This window comes from Drosophila rhopaloa, unplaced genomic scaffold (assembly GCF_018152115.1).
Source record: "Drosophila rhopaloa isolate 14029-0021.01 unplaced genomic scaffold, ASM1815211v1 contig_177, whole genome shotgun sequence".
NCBI classification, from domain to species: Eukaryota; Metazoa; Arthropoda; class Insecta; order Diptera; family Drosophilidae; genus Drosophila; species Drosophila rhopaloa.
This window is the reverse complement of record NW_025335058.1, coordinates 183,761-201,028: the sequence shown is the minus strand read 5'-3', so window position 1 is coordinate 201,028 and position 17,268 is coordinate 183,761. Positions and strand designations below refer to the sequence as shown.

Here is a 17,268-nt window from a genome sequence, read left to right as displayed (position 1 = left end):
TACCTTGAGGCTTTGACTGCCAAATACAAGTTGTTTTAAGGGGTTATATACCTTTTTGAGCGAACAAATTAAGGGAACTTTGGATTTTTTTTCAGGTGTGTAGCAATTATTTTGTTTTGTTTTTGAAAAAATATAAATAATTTACGAAGTTATGGCAATTCTCTCGGAACCTTATTTTTTTTATAGCGGCTTGCGGTGACCACGATGGAAGTCCAGCAGGTCAATTGAAATCAAAAAACCAAAAAAAAATTTATTAGTGTAGTATTATTTCCAGTTCGTGAACGATTATTTTCAAGAATATTTGGTTTTTTCTGCATACAGTAACAATTTTTCCAAAAAGTTGATTTTTCGAGTTCTAAAAATTTTATTAAAAAATTCTGATCTGCAAAATCAAAATTGGCGCATAAAAACCGAATCGTTCACGAACTCGGCACAATCATTACGAATAATAAAAAAAAAATTGAAGAAGATCGATCAAATAGTTCTTGTGCAATCGCGGTCACAGCAAAGACACTTTTGGAAAAACACGACTTTGACATAATCGCATTTAAAGTTTTACGTTGAGTATATGCAACTATTGAAGTCGAGCAGACAAAACGCTGTTTTCCTATCGAACTATTATTCGGATCTCTATTAAAATTTGGGAAAATGTTCTCTAGGGGGTATACTTTAGTATTCAATAAAAAAAAATTTGTCGTTTTTTTTTTTTTTTTTAAAAGGTGTATAACCCCTTAATAACCACATCAAAAATGTCCACAAGTGCAAAAACTGTACAGCCAACCAAACGTAACGTTACCTTCACCTTTGACTCACCCCTATCTTATTTTCAAAGAGAGTTTGAGCTTTAAGTATTACACATTGTACTTATACACCCAAATATACATATGTTAAAGAGGCTGTAAATGAAACAAGCTTCTAACTCTGTTGAGTTGGTTTTTCAAACTGATTTTATTTCTTAAAATCCTAGCTTAGGTAGCTAACATGAGAATTGAAAATCCTTATCTCTAGATCCACGGATCGGTATATTCCCGACCGCAGGAAACCTTCGATCGCACTTATCTTTAAACATGTGGTGACCACTCGCAGGAGGTCATATTACCCACCAAGCGTTCTAGGTACCTAGTTGCAGGACATCTGCAGGCCAGAAGCAACAATTTGGTGTAGTTACAATTTTAGTACCTAAACATAGACAGGCTCTTATCTCTATGATATTAATATATGTGTGTTCTTTCTGAACTCACACCTGGCTGATGAAAGGAACGCTGCTCACTGCGTTGGTATATGTACTCAATGCAAAGGATATACAACTTTTCGGGTGCTTTTAGACACTGGACACTATGCGCTTAAATACTCGTCTCCGAAATATCATCGGTTAGGGCTGAAACGACAAGGGGCTTCAGCACAGAGTCCCACAGCATTAAAGATCAAGAATGATCTTCCGCTAGCAGATTTAATGTTCAACACCAACTCAGAGGTTGATATTCTGTTTGGAAGTAACTATATGTCGGCTGCGCTTTCTGGAAAAAATAAATTTTACGATCGTGGTAAGATTATTACTGTTATTTTTGGATCAACAACAACTCTTAGCATATGCAACCTCACTTTGTCGACACTCGGCATTGATGCCTTCCTCCTAAAAGCTTGAGAATGTTTGCGTAAGCATTCCACAGGTCTAAGGTTGAAGCACACTTCTGCGAAGAAGACGTACCAGCGGCCATGAGAAAATTAAAATAAAGTATTTAAATTCTGATGGACGTTGATGCCCGACAGTACAAACAAGGGCCAACGAACCAAGCACGGCTGTTACGCGCGGCCCTATTATCAATTTGGCAAAAAGCGAGTTCGCGAGAAAATACATAAATTAAATAGAGACAAGACACAAGAAAATAAAAGGCACAATTAAGAAAAACAAATGAGTTAAAATATTAGTTTTTAGTAACGGGATAGAAGTGGAAATGCAGATTAGATGGTAAAGGTTGTTATAAGTATTACATAGAACGCGAAAGGGCTCGTGCAGACAAAAATTTGATGAACATCGTGGCAAATTTAGAGGATATAATTCGTGTTAGTCTAACAGGAACATTGAAAGTTAGGCGGTTTACAAGTTCGCAGAATCAATACACCTCTTATAAGATTATGCATAAAAATAGTACCAAGCATTTTCTACGATTTACAAGTGTAGGTAAATTAAGCAACAGTAATCTACTCTGGTAGGAAGGTAGCCTTACATTTTGATCCCAGTTCAAACTACGAAGGCAAAAGAAGAAATTTTTTTGTACCGACTCAATACGGTCAATGTGCACTTGATATTGTGGACTCCAAACCGACGAACAATATTCCAAAATAGGACGGACAAGTGAGGTAAATAATAATTTGGTCGTATAAGGGTCATCAAATTCTTTTGACCAACGCTTTATAAAGCCAAGAACACTCATGGCTTTATTAACGGTGGACATTATGTGGCAGTCAAATTTAAGTTTAGGGTCAAGAAGAACACCTAAATCGTTAACTGAATATATACGGTCGAGTGACGTATTTTCAAGAAAATAACTAATAAACGTAGGAGTACCCCTATAAAAAGTCATGACGTTGCATTTAAGGTAGTTCAACTTTAAAAGGTTGTACTCACACCATTCATGAAAACAATCAATATCTGACTGTAAGTTAAATCCCGACGCTATATCATTATATGATAAACAAAGCTTAACATCATCAGCATACATTAGAACACGAGAATGAAGATCGTTGATAAACAAAGTAAACAGCAAAGGGCCCAGATGACTTCCCTGAGGGACTCCAGATGTCACGTATATCAATTTTGAAACAGAATTCTTGAATATAACCCTCTGAGTCCTACCACTCAAGTAACTTGAAATCCAAGTTAATAGATTACCAGGAAACCCAAGCAGATCTAATTTGAATAAAAAATAGAGTGGTTGACAGAGTCAAACCCTTACTAAAATCTGTATATATAACGTCAGTCTGCATTTTTTTCTGAAATCCATTTTTTACAATAGATGACAATTCAAGGAGGTTGGTGGTGGTCGATCTTCGCTTAACAAAACCATGCTGACACGGTGATATAAGCGAGGAACATAAATGTTGCAAATGAGAAGTGATAATACGTTCAAATGCTTTAGGAATTGCCGACAATTTAGAAATACCTCTATAATTCTTGGCATCAGCCTTCGCACCCTTTTTATGAAGTGGAATAATAAAAGAGTCCTTCCAGATAGTAGGAAAAACTGATGATGAAATAGACAAATTAAAAAGTTTAAGAATCGGTTTACAAATGGTTGACGCACAAAACTTGAGCACACATCCAGGAAGTCCATCTGGACCGGGAGAATAAGTCGGCGTTGTTGTTTCTAAATCTATTAAGAGAGAGTTTTCAGTAATTAAAGGGAAAAATACAATTTGCCCTATTTAAGGGTAGTTAGAATTTGACCAAGCTGTCGAGCTATAAACAGTTTGGAAAAACTCAGCAAATAAATCAGCAATTTCAGAATCCGTCGATGCCTCCATTGAGTTTAGACGTACCGATGAAGGCAATGCCGATGACTTACGCTTGGCATTAACAAAGTTGTAAAACTGTTTCGGATCATTTGAAAATTCAAATTTACATCGATTTAGATACATAGAATAGCAATGACTGTTGAGAACATTAAAATCCGATCGAGCCACTACATATTTCGAAAAATCTGATGGCTTACCCGATTTTTTATACTTTTATAAGTATTTGTTTTAAGGTTTTTAAGTCTTTGAAGCGCATTGGTAAACCAAGGAGGCCTGTTTAGGTTTAAAGGAAACCTATCAGGAACGCATTCATTAAAAAAAGTATTTAACGCTATATAGAATAGTTCAGTGGCACTTTCAATGTCTGTACAATTGTACAAGTCTGTCCAATTATAATGAGAAATCATATCGTTAAGTTTATTATAGTCACATTTACGAAAACATCTCATTTTAGTTGGGGGCACTAAAGGAGAGAGGGTATCAGAGCAGGGAGGCAAATTGTCAATTCCATTGTTGGATGATATCGGTCTTCAGGTACAACAAGAGCGTCAATTCTACATACCGTGACCTCGGACGGGTCTGAAACAAACACAAGATCTAATTGTCTATTTAAAGAATTTCGTATAAAGCTTACTTGCTGTAACGATAATTCTAAAAGGCCATCTACAAAATCATGGGCAGATAAAGGTATAGCGACAAGTGAGTCAGTGGAGGAGACCAAGAAATATCAGGTAGATTAAAGTCACCCAAAACAATCAAAAGGTCTCTGTTAGAAAGCAGGATAGTACGGATTTTATTGCGGACAGATGGTGCTCATAAATTACTAGATCAGAGCCAGGTGGAATATAGGAACATGTAACAAAAATAGATAAAGATTGTAAAGAAACTTTCACACTTACAAATTCAATTTCGTTTGGGATATGAGTGAGAATTCTTTCGGATGTTAGGCTAGACAATCCAGTTTGTTTCTGTATAATCATGTTATCAGAGACTTAAGTTGATGCTTTACCCTCTAGCCACGTATGTGTTCATACATAACGGAATATATGGTCGGAAATGTCTTTCATAAATAACGGAATATATGGTCGGAAATGTCTCCTCAATTTGTTACTAACAAGGGTAATAAAATCAAGCATTTACAACAGTTTATACGTAACACAGATTGCTTACAGAAAACAAAATAAAAAATGAAAAGCGTAAAACAAAAACATGATCGTTCAAAATGAATTGCGAAATTTAATACTTAGGGAAACGAACTCCAGAGATCTTTGATCGATATTGTTTTCTAGCACTTTCACAAACCTTTTCGAAATTAGGAGAGAAGGGTTGTCATCTTCCAAGATTAAAATATTTCCTAATATTCGCTTATCATTTTCCTTATGCTAGCATACAGAAAAATGTATTTTTCATTTTTTTCTTAAGTTAATAAAAATAAAAGGTTTTATAAATCAAAACTTTAATAATTTAAGTGATAAAAAACCCTTTAAATTCCCGCGCGGTGAACAACAAATTTTACTCATCAACTTTGGTTTCGGTGAAACCATTCTGGTAGCTCTGTATGCGCTTACATTCTTGTAAAATTACAGCCAAAAGATTTATTAAAACTATCGGATAAACACAGTTATCTCTAGTATATAATATGTTTCGATAGTTCGTTTTTGTAGTCACTAAAGTATGTACTCAAGCAAGTCGGACGTCTATTTACTCAAGCGAGTACATATTCAAGAGGTTATGGGCCCAGGGCACACACATACATACACAAGTATGGGCCACGCGGGTTTTGAGTAAAGAAAATTTCAAGAAGTATTAAAATAGCAGCAGCTCTTGAATTACGAGTGCAAGCAGTGAGTTTGGAATTGAAATCGGATCGCTACACGGAAGCTTCAGAATGAGTGCGTTATACCAAATCGACAAATTTTAAGAAAAGAATGTACTTGTACACGCGGAGCTATGGGACGTAGCGTCAGGCGCGTTAAAAATGGAAGGTGTTGGTGAAAACAAAAGAAGCAAACTCCAAGTTCTCAAAACTAGTGCAGCTTATTTGGAGCTCTGGTCGCGGATAGCTTTTCACAGTGGTTGGGCTTGTATGGAGCTGCTTCTGGTGGTGATATCCCTATGAAATTTTGTCCAAAATTTTATAAAAATGTTTTAAACATAAACTAAAAAAATTGTGTACATCGGCCCACTATATCTTATAGCCCCCATACAAACGGATTGTACCACTTTTAATAAAATTGTGTTTTCAAGACTTATTTTTAATATTTATTGTGTGATTGTTGGTGAAATCTTAGTCCCCAAAAGTAAAAAAAAATAATTAATTAATAAAATATAAAAATTATTAATCTAACAACAAATGCACACCGGGTAACAATTTGGTTTTTTTAGTGCAGGTAAGAGTCTTTGCCCCGTTATAAAATGGGTCTGAGCTTGAGAACAATCTATTCACCAAATCCCTGTTTTTTCCAACTCTTGACGTTTTCCTAGTGTGGTGTTCTCTAATTTGTTTAATGTCCTTATTTTTCGATTCAGCAGCTTTTCAGACAACTCTCCGATCGAAACAAGCGCATGTCTGATAATTTCGGAACATGAACTTTGTAAACTGATGGTGGGAGGTAGTACCATGAGTACAGCATTCTTGCGGTGTCAAGTGGAAAGTATCTGCAAATTTCTGCAGCCTATTTTAACACACATATTACCTGAAGGCTAGACGAACAAATTGGCATACCAACTAATTGTGGAATTTTTTAGGATCATTCATAAAATAGACACAAAACATGAATTATTTTAAATAGCTGTAACGAGAACCATTTCAGAAGTACGATTATTATACACATCTGGATTTATAGATAATAACAAATAATATTAATTTGGACACGTAGTTTACGAAATAAACGTTGTTTATGGGCGCCGATTTGATTATCTGGAGACGGATTTCTGCAGGCGGAGAGAAAGGAGTGGTCAAGCTAAAAACAGATCGATACACCCTAGTACTTAACGATGTACTATTTGTTCCTACGATGAAGGGAAATTTTATGTCCGTAAGTCAAACCATTTCTAAATGCAATTTGGTGCACCTTAACGAAAGGCACGCAAAGATTATTCATAACGGCGATTGTATATTTCAAGTAAAGAAAACTATAAACCTGCATACATTCGATGGAAAGTCCAATCAGTGTTTTGCTGCTTCTAGGGCCGATGGTATTTTAGGGCACACGGTCACATTAACTATCGCAGTCTGGCTAATATTGTGAAAAATAAAATGGTGAGTGGAATTGAAGGTAATGTAATTACCACAGAACACATCCTGTAAAACATGTATGTTGAGCAAAATACATGTTCAGCCGTTTCCGCATAAAGCCTAGTATTCAGATCGACGAAACCTGAAACCTCTTTCCCCCAAATACGATATTTGAATTCTAACTGCTTGTCAGCAAACCCAGCTGATTGACAGTACGACCGTAGCACGCTTAAATCTGATGAACTCTCGAAATTTTGGTCACACTGGAAAGATTAAAATTTTTACGCTAGCATACTCGTTTGTCGATCTGAGTACTAGGCTTAAAACTAAAAGCCGAGCCAGTGAAGTGCTGGAACTAGTTCGTACAGACGTATGCGAGCCTTTTAGTACAAGATCGCTGGGTGGAAATCGATACTTTCTCACGTTCATCAATGACAAGTCATTTCGCATATTTGTTTAATTTCTGAAAGGCAAAGTCGTGGTATTCTCTAAGTTCGTGGAATTAAAGGAACTCGTGGAGAGGCAAACTGGAAAGTAGAGTTGTTGGATTTTGAAAAAAATCCTATTGATGATATTTTATTTTGTTTAAAAAATATCGATATATCGAGTATTTTTGATATTTTTTAATGTTCAGATAAATTTGAATAAAGGTTTCCTTTTAGCTGTAAATTTGGGTCTTTTATGGGACTAAGAATATGTATAATCAATGTATAATTAACCATGAAATGCAAATAAGAGCTATTTGAGACACAATAGACTATTTTTTATTTAAAAAGTGAATAGAAATCATCTAACTTAGAAAAACAAATATTATACCCACTCTCAAGCAACTCTTATTTAGGTTTTTTGATATAAAAAATAATAAGAAAATTATTATAAGAAGGACTAGATCACCCGGAGAACTTTGTCTCGCCCCAATTTCACGACTTCATATAATCCCAGAGTAACAAAAAAACACTGGTAATTCAAATTTCATAAAAATTTATTTGACTCGAAATCAGTGGAGAGCGATGTGATAAACAATATTTTTTGTTCATAAAAATTTGCTGGGAACGATATTAGTCCAGTCGAAACATCAACAGGAATTTCGCCATTGCCAAGCGCCAGCAGTTGTCTCGAGAATTCAGCAGCGGAGGGGTCATTCTGCAATGCGACTCTCATATTCGTGGACAATTTAAACTTCTTGATATATCGCCACAAAGAGGACGATTTTAGGCATGCATAAACTTCATCGGCAGCCGTAGATTTCGGGATGACGGGACAGCAATATCAAAACCCCACCAAATATTTTCGAATCCCCTCGTAAATCCTTCATCGTTCGGTCAACTGCCTCCAAAGCTCGTTTATGCGCCATCGTGCATTCATCCCAAATGATTATTATGCATTCTCGCACAAATTTCGCTGTCGCCGATTTCTTGCTCATCGTGCACGTTGGCTGGTCAACCGTCAGAAGATTCTTGGGTAGCTTCAAAGCGGAATGTGCAGTTCGACCGCCTTCCAACAATGTAGCAGCAATGCCAGATGATGCAACAGCCAACGCAATTTGCGCAACGCGTTGCCAGAATCAACGAAATGACGAATGTCTTGCCTGTCCCACCAGGAGCATCGAGAAAGTATAAGCCTCCCGTTTCATCGTCAACGACCTTAATTATCGAATCGTACACGTTGCGAACAGATCGCTTTCGCATGTCCACTGATTGTTTCAGCCGTCAACGGACGGGGAAATCGTTTTGCGCAGTTTCCGTTATCCATACATACTGATTCTGGGTTGTGGACTCCGCAAGGGCCATGGATCATGCTCGTTGTCACAATGGAATGCAGCTCGGGTTCAGTTTGCTTATCTGGTATTTCGGCCGAAATAATCGAATCAATTTGATCTGGTCGGATCTTGTCGAACATCCAAAGCAGAATGTGCGCATGTGGTAAGCCACGCTTCTGCCACTCAACCGAGTACATCCAACAACGAACTGCGCCAAAAACCTTCTGCTTAACGATGTAATTCATAAGTACTGTGATCTTTTGCTTGAATACTTGTGCAGTGATGTCAGGTAGATCGCTAGATGTTTGTCCTGGAAGCAACAGATTCGTAATTTCGGATTGCATGTGAACGTGATGAATTAGTCCGTAATTACGGTCACACGTCATGGCATCTTGAGCGTACTAAAGTAGCTGGGAGAATGGTCAAACAACCGATGTTGGCCGCGTGTCCTTCAGTAGCGATGGCGTCACGCAAGTGGATGTACTCGTCTGAGCGCAACTTCGACTGATTGAAACGAATGAAATTGAGACGCTCCGTTTTTACTTTGACGTACATGTCGACACACTACTGTTGAAACAAACGGCGGTATCTCAACAGATGATTGTCAACATCTAGTCGAATCATCAATCGATACGCATAAAAATTCCAAGAGCTGACCTTCTTATTCGTTTATTACCCTTAAAATTTGAATTCGAACTTAGTTGTAGAATCAAAAAGAAGTGATGACTTGTAAACAAACCTGTCGTTGGATTGACCATCTTTATGTTGAAGTGATACCCATCTTCTCCACGACAGAACATCAACTGGTATTGAAGTGCATCATATGACCGATGAGTCTCATAAACTCGCTGCAATTAGCCACCATCCCGACGCTTGAGACCAATATCGCGTGATTCCACATTCTCGCCAACAATCACCACAGCGACTTCATTAATAGTGGGAGCATTAAATTGTCTTGCATGGCTTCCAGTGGGCCTTTTGTCAGCGCTGATAATGATTTTGTGGTCGTCAGAATGCATTGTATCACTAACCATACAACATATAGACTGGTCATTTCATACAACGAAATTGGTGACAAAATTTTTCAATCGGGAGGCCCCAGTGCTGGTAGCAGCAGGCCCCGGTCACTTCGTGTGCCTTCGGGTTTTTTCGCTCTCGTTCTAATTCTTATTTTGACGCTCGCGCGCTCATTACTCGAGTTCGGTCGTTCAGTCGCAGAGACGCGCATTTTGAAGAAGGTTGAACTGCGCTTGAATTGGGCTTTGTATGTATGCGTGTTCATGCATTCTCATACAGGGGTGCATGTGTGCGATCATTTCATTTCGATGCAGCAAGAATATTCTGACTTTTGCTACTTTTCAGACTTGGTACCCTAACAATATGGACGTATTCACTATTGGGTAAATGATAAAAATAAGAATATTATATGTTATAGTATATTTTTTAATATTTCAGCATATATTTCATCTTGGTTTACAAATTCAAATCAGTGGTAGCAGAAGAATGTTTTGCATATATGTATGTATTCCAAATAATATAAATCAATCTAATGAGATAGCAACAGGGCACATCGCAGTCGGTGTCTGCGCTTAGTGGTTCAATAAACTTTAAACCAAATCAGCTTTGGTTGTTGTTCTGCGAGCGGATGGTGCCTGCATACCCTACCGACGATTGAATTTTAGGGGTGGGGACAGAAACCAGAACGTTTTTTAGGACACTTGTTTTGAATGTTATGTTTAATGATAAATAACTTTATAATTTTTTTGTATATTAAAAATCATTAAAAGTTTACTTCTTGATTTAAAATAGTAATATAAATTTAAGAAAATCACTTCGAATATTTTTTGTCTGTACTTTATATTATTTATTTATTTATTTATTTTCCAAGATTAAAATTATAAAATTATTATATGTACATATGTATTTTTATCGGTAACTAATTCGAGCGGCGACTTTCAAGAATAAGCAAACATAAAAATATATACAACTAGATCATTAAATAACAACATTAAACAAAATTACACTACGAATCAAAAAAAAAAATCAACCAAAACTCATTAAACATATCATTCAAAATGAGTGTCTTAAAAAATGTAAACAAAACAAAAGCCAAACAGCCGTTCTTGTTTCTGTCCCCACCCCTAAAATTCAATCGGCGGTAGGGTATGCAGCCACCATCCGCTCGCAAAACAACAACCAAAGCTGATTTGGTTTGAAGTTTTCTGAACCACTAAGCGCAGACACCGACTGCAGACACCGACTGCGATGTGCCCTGTTCCTATCTCATTAGATTGATTTATATTATTTGGAATACATACATATATGCAAAACATTCTTCTGCTACCACTGATTTGAATTTGTAAACCAAGATGAAATATATGCTGAAATATTAAAAAATATACTATAACATATAATATTCTTATTTTTATCATTTACCCAATAGTGAATACGTCCATATTGTTAGGGTACCAAGTCTGAAAAGTAGCAAAAGTCAGAATATTCTTGCTGCATCGAAATGAAATGATCGCACACATGCACCCCTGTATGAGAATGCATGAACACGCATACATACAAAGCCCAATTCAAGCGCAGGTCAAGCTTCTTCAAAATGCGCGTCTCTGCGACTGAACGACCGAACTCGAGTAATGAGCGCGCTAGCGTCGAAATAAGAATTAGAACGAGAGCGAAAAAACCCGAAGGCACACGAAGTGTCCGGATCCTGCCGCTACCAGCACTGAGGCCTCCCGATTGAAAAATTTTGTGACCAATTTCGTTGTATGAAATGACCAGTCTATATGTTGTATGGTTAGTGATTGTATCCAATGCGGTTTTTAACAATCTGACCAATTCATTACGCTCATGCAGAAGATTTTGCAATTATTGTTTAATTTCACATTTAGTTGGAGTGAAAATTGCACAACGCTGATTTAGTTCATCTTCCGAATCACCAATGATGTAGATCTGAAGTAATTTATGATTGTTCATGTCGAACAAGAAGATAGCTGGTTCGAAGATATCTGGTTCGGCATCACTGGCACCCGAATCGGTGGCCTCTAGACTAAGCTTACGATATATTACGAAGTCATTACGAAATAAAAGGTGAAACGGATCACAAGCGAAAACGAATCTCCACAACCCCCCTTTTTTGGGAAAGGAAGTGTTCTTGGCACGGACCCGCCCCAACATTTGATCCAATCGAAGCCGAATTTATTTTCGTCGTTCTCCGCAAGCTAAGTAATTCCAATGTTTTTTTTCCAGTAGCAATATTTTTTTTTTCTTTTCCACACCACCCCGCTCCACCGTTCAGGTCTCCATTTTGTGGGAAAATATATATATTTATATATATCTACTTTGATCTCCAGTGGCACATTCCGTGCAACTCCACAAAATTAAAACACAAAAATTAAATTAAATCACACATATCCATACACATACACTTATATACACACAGCTAAGCAATTCCAAAGGTTTTTTTCCACTAGCAATATATATATATAATATATATTTTCCACACAACCCCGCTCCACCATCTTTCTTTGAAAACCGTCGTCGCATGCAGACGTGTATTTATTGTGCTACGGAAAAAAAAAATTCAATAAAATCACAAAAGTGCAGTGACCGTTTTAATAAATCTACTATAACGCGAAAAGATGCTTTCTGCGATGAAATCGCGAATCTTTATATTAAAACTCCAATTAACTTTAGCACGAATACAATGAGTCTGAACGACGTTCGCACACAACGTCAACGTGAGCAAGACGAGAGACGACTCTCAGTACAAAGAAATAACGCGTACTTCTCTTTTAAAGCAACCGAAAATAATGCAAGCTCTGATCAAGCGCGGGCAATTACCCCCAACTTTACGGAGTTCTTAAACGTAGCGAGCGAGAGAGCGCGTTCTTGCTCCCCCTCGCTACCATCGACGTCTCTGCGGCCAAAGAGCGCTGAAAGTGCTCCAATGCAGGTATGCCATAACCTAAGCTCATCAGCAGAAACTAGCACCGCAATTTCTTTAACAACGTCAACTGTAACTACAACAACAACTGCAACCGTATCGACTGCGCGTTTAATGACATCATCAGCTAGCAGCGCAAATATTAATACGTCTGCCGCTGCGCTGCCCGAAAAACAGAACAAAACCAATGAATGTGCTAAACCGGCTGTGCAGACTGGTATTTATCGCTACATCCAAATCAAAAGGAAGCTGAGCCCTCTAAATTCTCAACGCAAAATAACCCGTAACAATGCTAGCCTAGCTGGAATAGAAACGCCCATGAACTCAAACCGATTTAAAATCTTTGAAGACGATTATGACGTTGAGGCAGCCGAATCCACTGAAGTCGAGAAAAGGAAGCCAAAACCTTCGCCTATTTATATTCGAGAAAAAAGTTCCAATGTTCTTGTCAACAAAATTATCGAGCTTATTGGAAAGGATAACTTCCACATAATACCTATAGTAAAGGGCAACATCCAGGAAACAAAGGTTCAAATGAAGTCTGAAGATAATTACAGAGTATTATCGAAATATTTTTCCGAGAATAAAAAGAACTTTTACACGTATCAGCTAAAAAGTAGCAAGGGCCTGCAAGTCGTACTTAAGGGCATAGAGTCCGACGTAACGCCTGCAGAGATAACAAAGGCGCTTCAAGAGAAGGGATTTAACGCTAAGACAGTCTTCAACATCCTTAACAGGGATAGAAAGCCACAGCCACTCTTTAAGGTTGAGCTGGAACCAGAAAATAAGCCCCAAAGAAATACGAAGTGCACCCCATTTACAATCTTCAGTTCCTGCTGCACCGCAGAATTACAGTTGAGGAACCGCACAAACGCAATGGCCCGGTAAAATGTGCGAACTGCCAAGAATATGGCCATACAAGGTCATACTGTAAACTGCGCTCGGTGTGTGTAGTTTGTGGAGATCTTCATGACTCCGCACACTGCCCAGCGAGCAAAGATGACTGCAACTCGAAAAAGTGTGGCAACTGCGGTGGCAATCACACTGCTAACTACAGAGGCTGCCCTGTTTATAAGGAGCTGAAAAGTCGCATCCACCAGAGAGGAACTGCCGCCCGCACCCAAAATAAACAGATGACATCTTCCAGATCAAACCCTGAAGTCTTCTTCTCGACTGCAGCCAGATCCTCACTAGGACCCTTAAACTCTGATAAAAATGTGACTTACGCAAGCACTTTAAAATCAGGACTGGCTAACCCTGTCTCAAAAAGCTCATTTCTGCAATCAGCATACCAAGAACCGAACACGGCTCAGCAGCAACAATTCCCGGAGCAGTCAAAAAGTAACTTCGAAGATATGATATACAGCCAGCAGCAAAGCCTTACGGAGTCTATGCAAGATTTAATGCGAAACCAAAATCTATTGATTCAAATGCTGGTTTCACAACAATCCAAATAATGACTTCCCTAAGGATATCTACGTGGAACGCTAACGGCGTCTCACAGCATAAGCTTGAGTTAGCTCAATTCCTACTCGACAACCATATCGACGTAATGCTGCTTTCAGAAACACACCTTACAAACAAATACAATTTTCAACTACGAGGTTATTCATTTTACGGAACAAATCATCCAGATGGTAAAGCACATGGTGGGACTGGAATTCTAATCAGAAGCCGTATTAAGCACCACTATCATAACAAATTTGCTAAAAATTACCTACAGGCCACATCTATAAATATACAAACAAAACTGGCAACCCCTGTACTCGCCCCCTTCACCATAGTTGAAGAGAGTTTATCAGTTTTCAACCATTCATAGCAGCAGGACACAACGCCAAGCACACACTGGGGATCACGTCTCGTGACTCAAAAGTTAAACAACTCCAAAATGCAAACTACAAGTACCTGGCAAATCAACCAAATGAGAAGACCCAAATCTACCATCAATAGAACAGCTCGTCCTAAACTTTGAAAAAAAACATTCCTAAAAATGAAGCGACGAACTCTCGGATCTTTCATCGAACTCGCCTGTCCTGTTTATTCTACTCCGACATCCAGGCGCATTGGAGCAACGTTTAAATTGACATAAGAAAACCAATTGGGTTAAGTACAAGAAATACATTAGCTCACACAATGGGCAAAGCTTTTATTTATATTTTTTTTTTTTTTTTTTTTTTTTTTCCTTTTTTTTTTTTTCAATTTCCAAAACAAAAAAAAAAAAAAATTTAAAAAAAAAACCCCTCTAAAAAGACCTTCTCCCTCCCCACAAATCCCCATCACAAACTAAAATATGCCTCACGTCAACTCACAAAAGCTTTACAGCAAGAAGAAGCACATGTCCACCGACGCTACATAGAGCAATTGTCAACATCTAGTACAAAACACTCACTATGGAGAGCTCACCCTACTCTAAGCTCACCGAAAGTAACCGTGATGCCTATTAGAAATCCCACAGGCGGCTGGGCGCGCAGCGATGCAGACAGAGCCAGCACGTTTGCCAACCACCTTAAAAATGTCTTCCAACCAAATCCTGCCACTAGTGCGTTCACCTTGCCGTCTTTATCAGATGAGCCTCAGCTTCAACATAACCAATTGAGTTCCGCCCAAACGAAATCGTTAACATCATCAAAAATCAGCTGAATCCGAAAAAATCCCCGGGCTGCGACCTCATAACTCCCAAAATGATCATTGAGCTCCCATATTGCGCCGTTTGCACTATCACCCAGCTTTTTAATGCCATCGCAAAACTTGGCCTCTTTCCAGTGAGATGGAAAAAGTCGATTATAATAATGATAGCAAAGCCGGAAAAAGACCACACAATTCCCACGTCGTATAGACCTATAAGCCTACTCTCACTCTTTGAAAAATGCGTATTGACTCGGATAAACACATACCTAAGAATCCAAGAAGGAATTCCGTCACATCAATTTGGGTTTCGTGAAAAGCACGGAACAATTGAGCAGGTCAACCGGATAACATCAGAAATTCGGAACGCGTTCGAAAAACGAGAGTACTGTACTGCCATATTTTTAGATGTCTCTCAAGCATTTGATAGAGTTTGGCTAGAAGGTCTAATGTACAAGATCAAGACAATGCTCCCCTACAACACCCATAAGCTTTTAGAGTCTTACCTCTACGTTGCTCGGGCCAACATTATATGTCCTCTATACAGCAGACATCCCAACAAGCACACGACTAACAACATCTACGTTTGCTGATGATACAGCCATTCTCAGCCGCTCAAAATGCGCGATGCAAGCAACTGCGCAGTTAGCTCTTCATCTGGTCGATGTTGAAAGGTGGCTATCAGATTGGCGAATTAAAGTGAACGAACAAAAATGCAAGCACGTTACGTTCACCCTGAACAGGCAAAACTGCCCGCCGCTCATGTTAAACCATACTCTACTCCCGAAAGCAAACGAAGTGACATATCTAGGAGTACACCTCACATGGCGCCGGCACATTGAAGCCAACAGAACACACCTAAAGCTAAAAGCCTGAAGCCTTTATTGGCTTATCAACGCTCGGTCTCTCCTTAGTCTTGAATATAAAGTCCTGCTGTATAACTCGGTACTAAAACCTATATGGATGTACGGCTCCCAGTTATGGGGGAATGCCAGCAATAGCAATATTGACTTAGTCCAGCGAGCTCAGTCGAAGATCTTGAGAACAATCACCGGGGCACCGTGGTACGTTCGCAACGAAAACATACATCGCGACTTAAACATTCTACAAGTCAAAGATGTTATCGCAGAACAGAAGGAAAAGTGCTTTACCAAGCTATCGTTGCACCCTAACCACCTGGCGAGAGGTCTTACAAGGTTGATCAACCAATCACGACTTCGTCGCAATGACTTACCCACCCAGCGACCGACTTGAGGCACGCGCAACCAGAATGCATTCTTATTATACTGTTAGTTAAATTTTAATGTTAAGATTCGTAAACTTATTGTTAGTCTTAAAATTAAGAGAAGATTCAATAAATAAAAGCCAAGTTAAATAAAAAAAAAAAAACCCCCGCTCCACCGTTAAGGTCTCTATTTTGTGGGAAAAATTTATATTTATATATCTCCTTTGTAACTCCAAACCAATTAAAACACACAAAAAAAAAATTAAATAAAATCACACATATCCATACGCATACACATATAAACACAGAATCCATACACCGTGCAAAGACCATTTTTTCCACATTTATCTTTAAACTAAAACACTTTGCAAACTAAAACACTTGTACCAGCATTATTTTTAAACTAAAACACACAAAACAATAACAAGCCCGGCTTACGAACACTGCTGCAGAACCACCTACTTGGCATACTTGTCGGACCGGCGAATCGAAGGGTGGCGGCAACCGTTTTTTTGTTGGGTTCCTGATCTCCGCGGCATCCCGAATAAAAACCACAACCCAACAATTATCTAGCTGATATTTCAGAAGTTTTTAAATTATTGGGTGTTTGTTTTTCTCTTATTTACATTGCATATTGGTGTGTGTGCCGTCACACAGGGTGTTCGGGGCATTCCGTACTGCAACGCACCGCATAATAGGCCGTTCACACTGCATTACATCTGGGACTTAGCAATAAATTCGAGTAACTTACCAGAATTAGAAATAAATAAATAAAAATAATAAATTTCTTCCAAAAGTAAACTAAGTCCTCCAACTGCGATCCGATTCCACGAGTTCCGCATCCATTCCTTCTGGTGCAGTCATATATAGTAATAAATTCGATTAACTTTCCAAAATCAAAAATAAATAAATAAATGAATAAATTTCTTCCAAAAGTAAACTAAGTCATC

General features: G+C 38.3%; 1 protein-coding gene and 1 long non-coding RNA gene across 3 annotated transcripts in view; both read right to left on the bottom strand.

Annotated features, from left to right (window-relative positions):
* The window catches only part of LOC108041322 (calcium/calmodulin-dependent protein kinase kinase 2), a 268,166-nt gene that overhangs the window by 213,609 nt on the left and 37,289 nt on the right, over positions 1-17,268 (bottom strand). The window lies entirely within an intron of this gene.
* Positions 115-1,750, bottom strand: LOC108042340. The gene is made up of 2 exons (XR_001769199.2): positions 1,603-1,750; positions 115-1,517 (listed from the first exon to the last, which is right to left on the bottom strand). It is a non-coding gene; the product is annotated as an uncharacterized LOC108042340 (long non-coding RNA).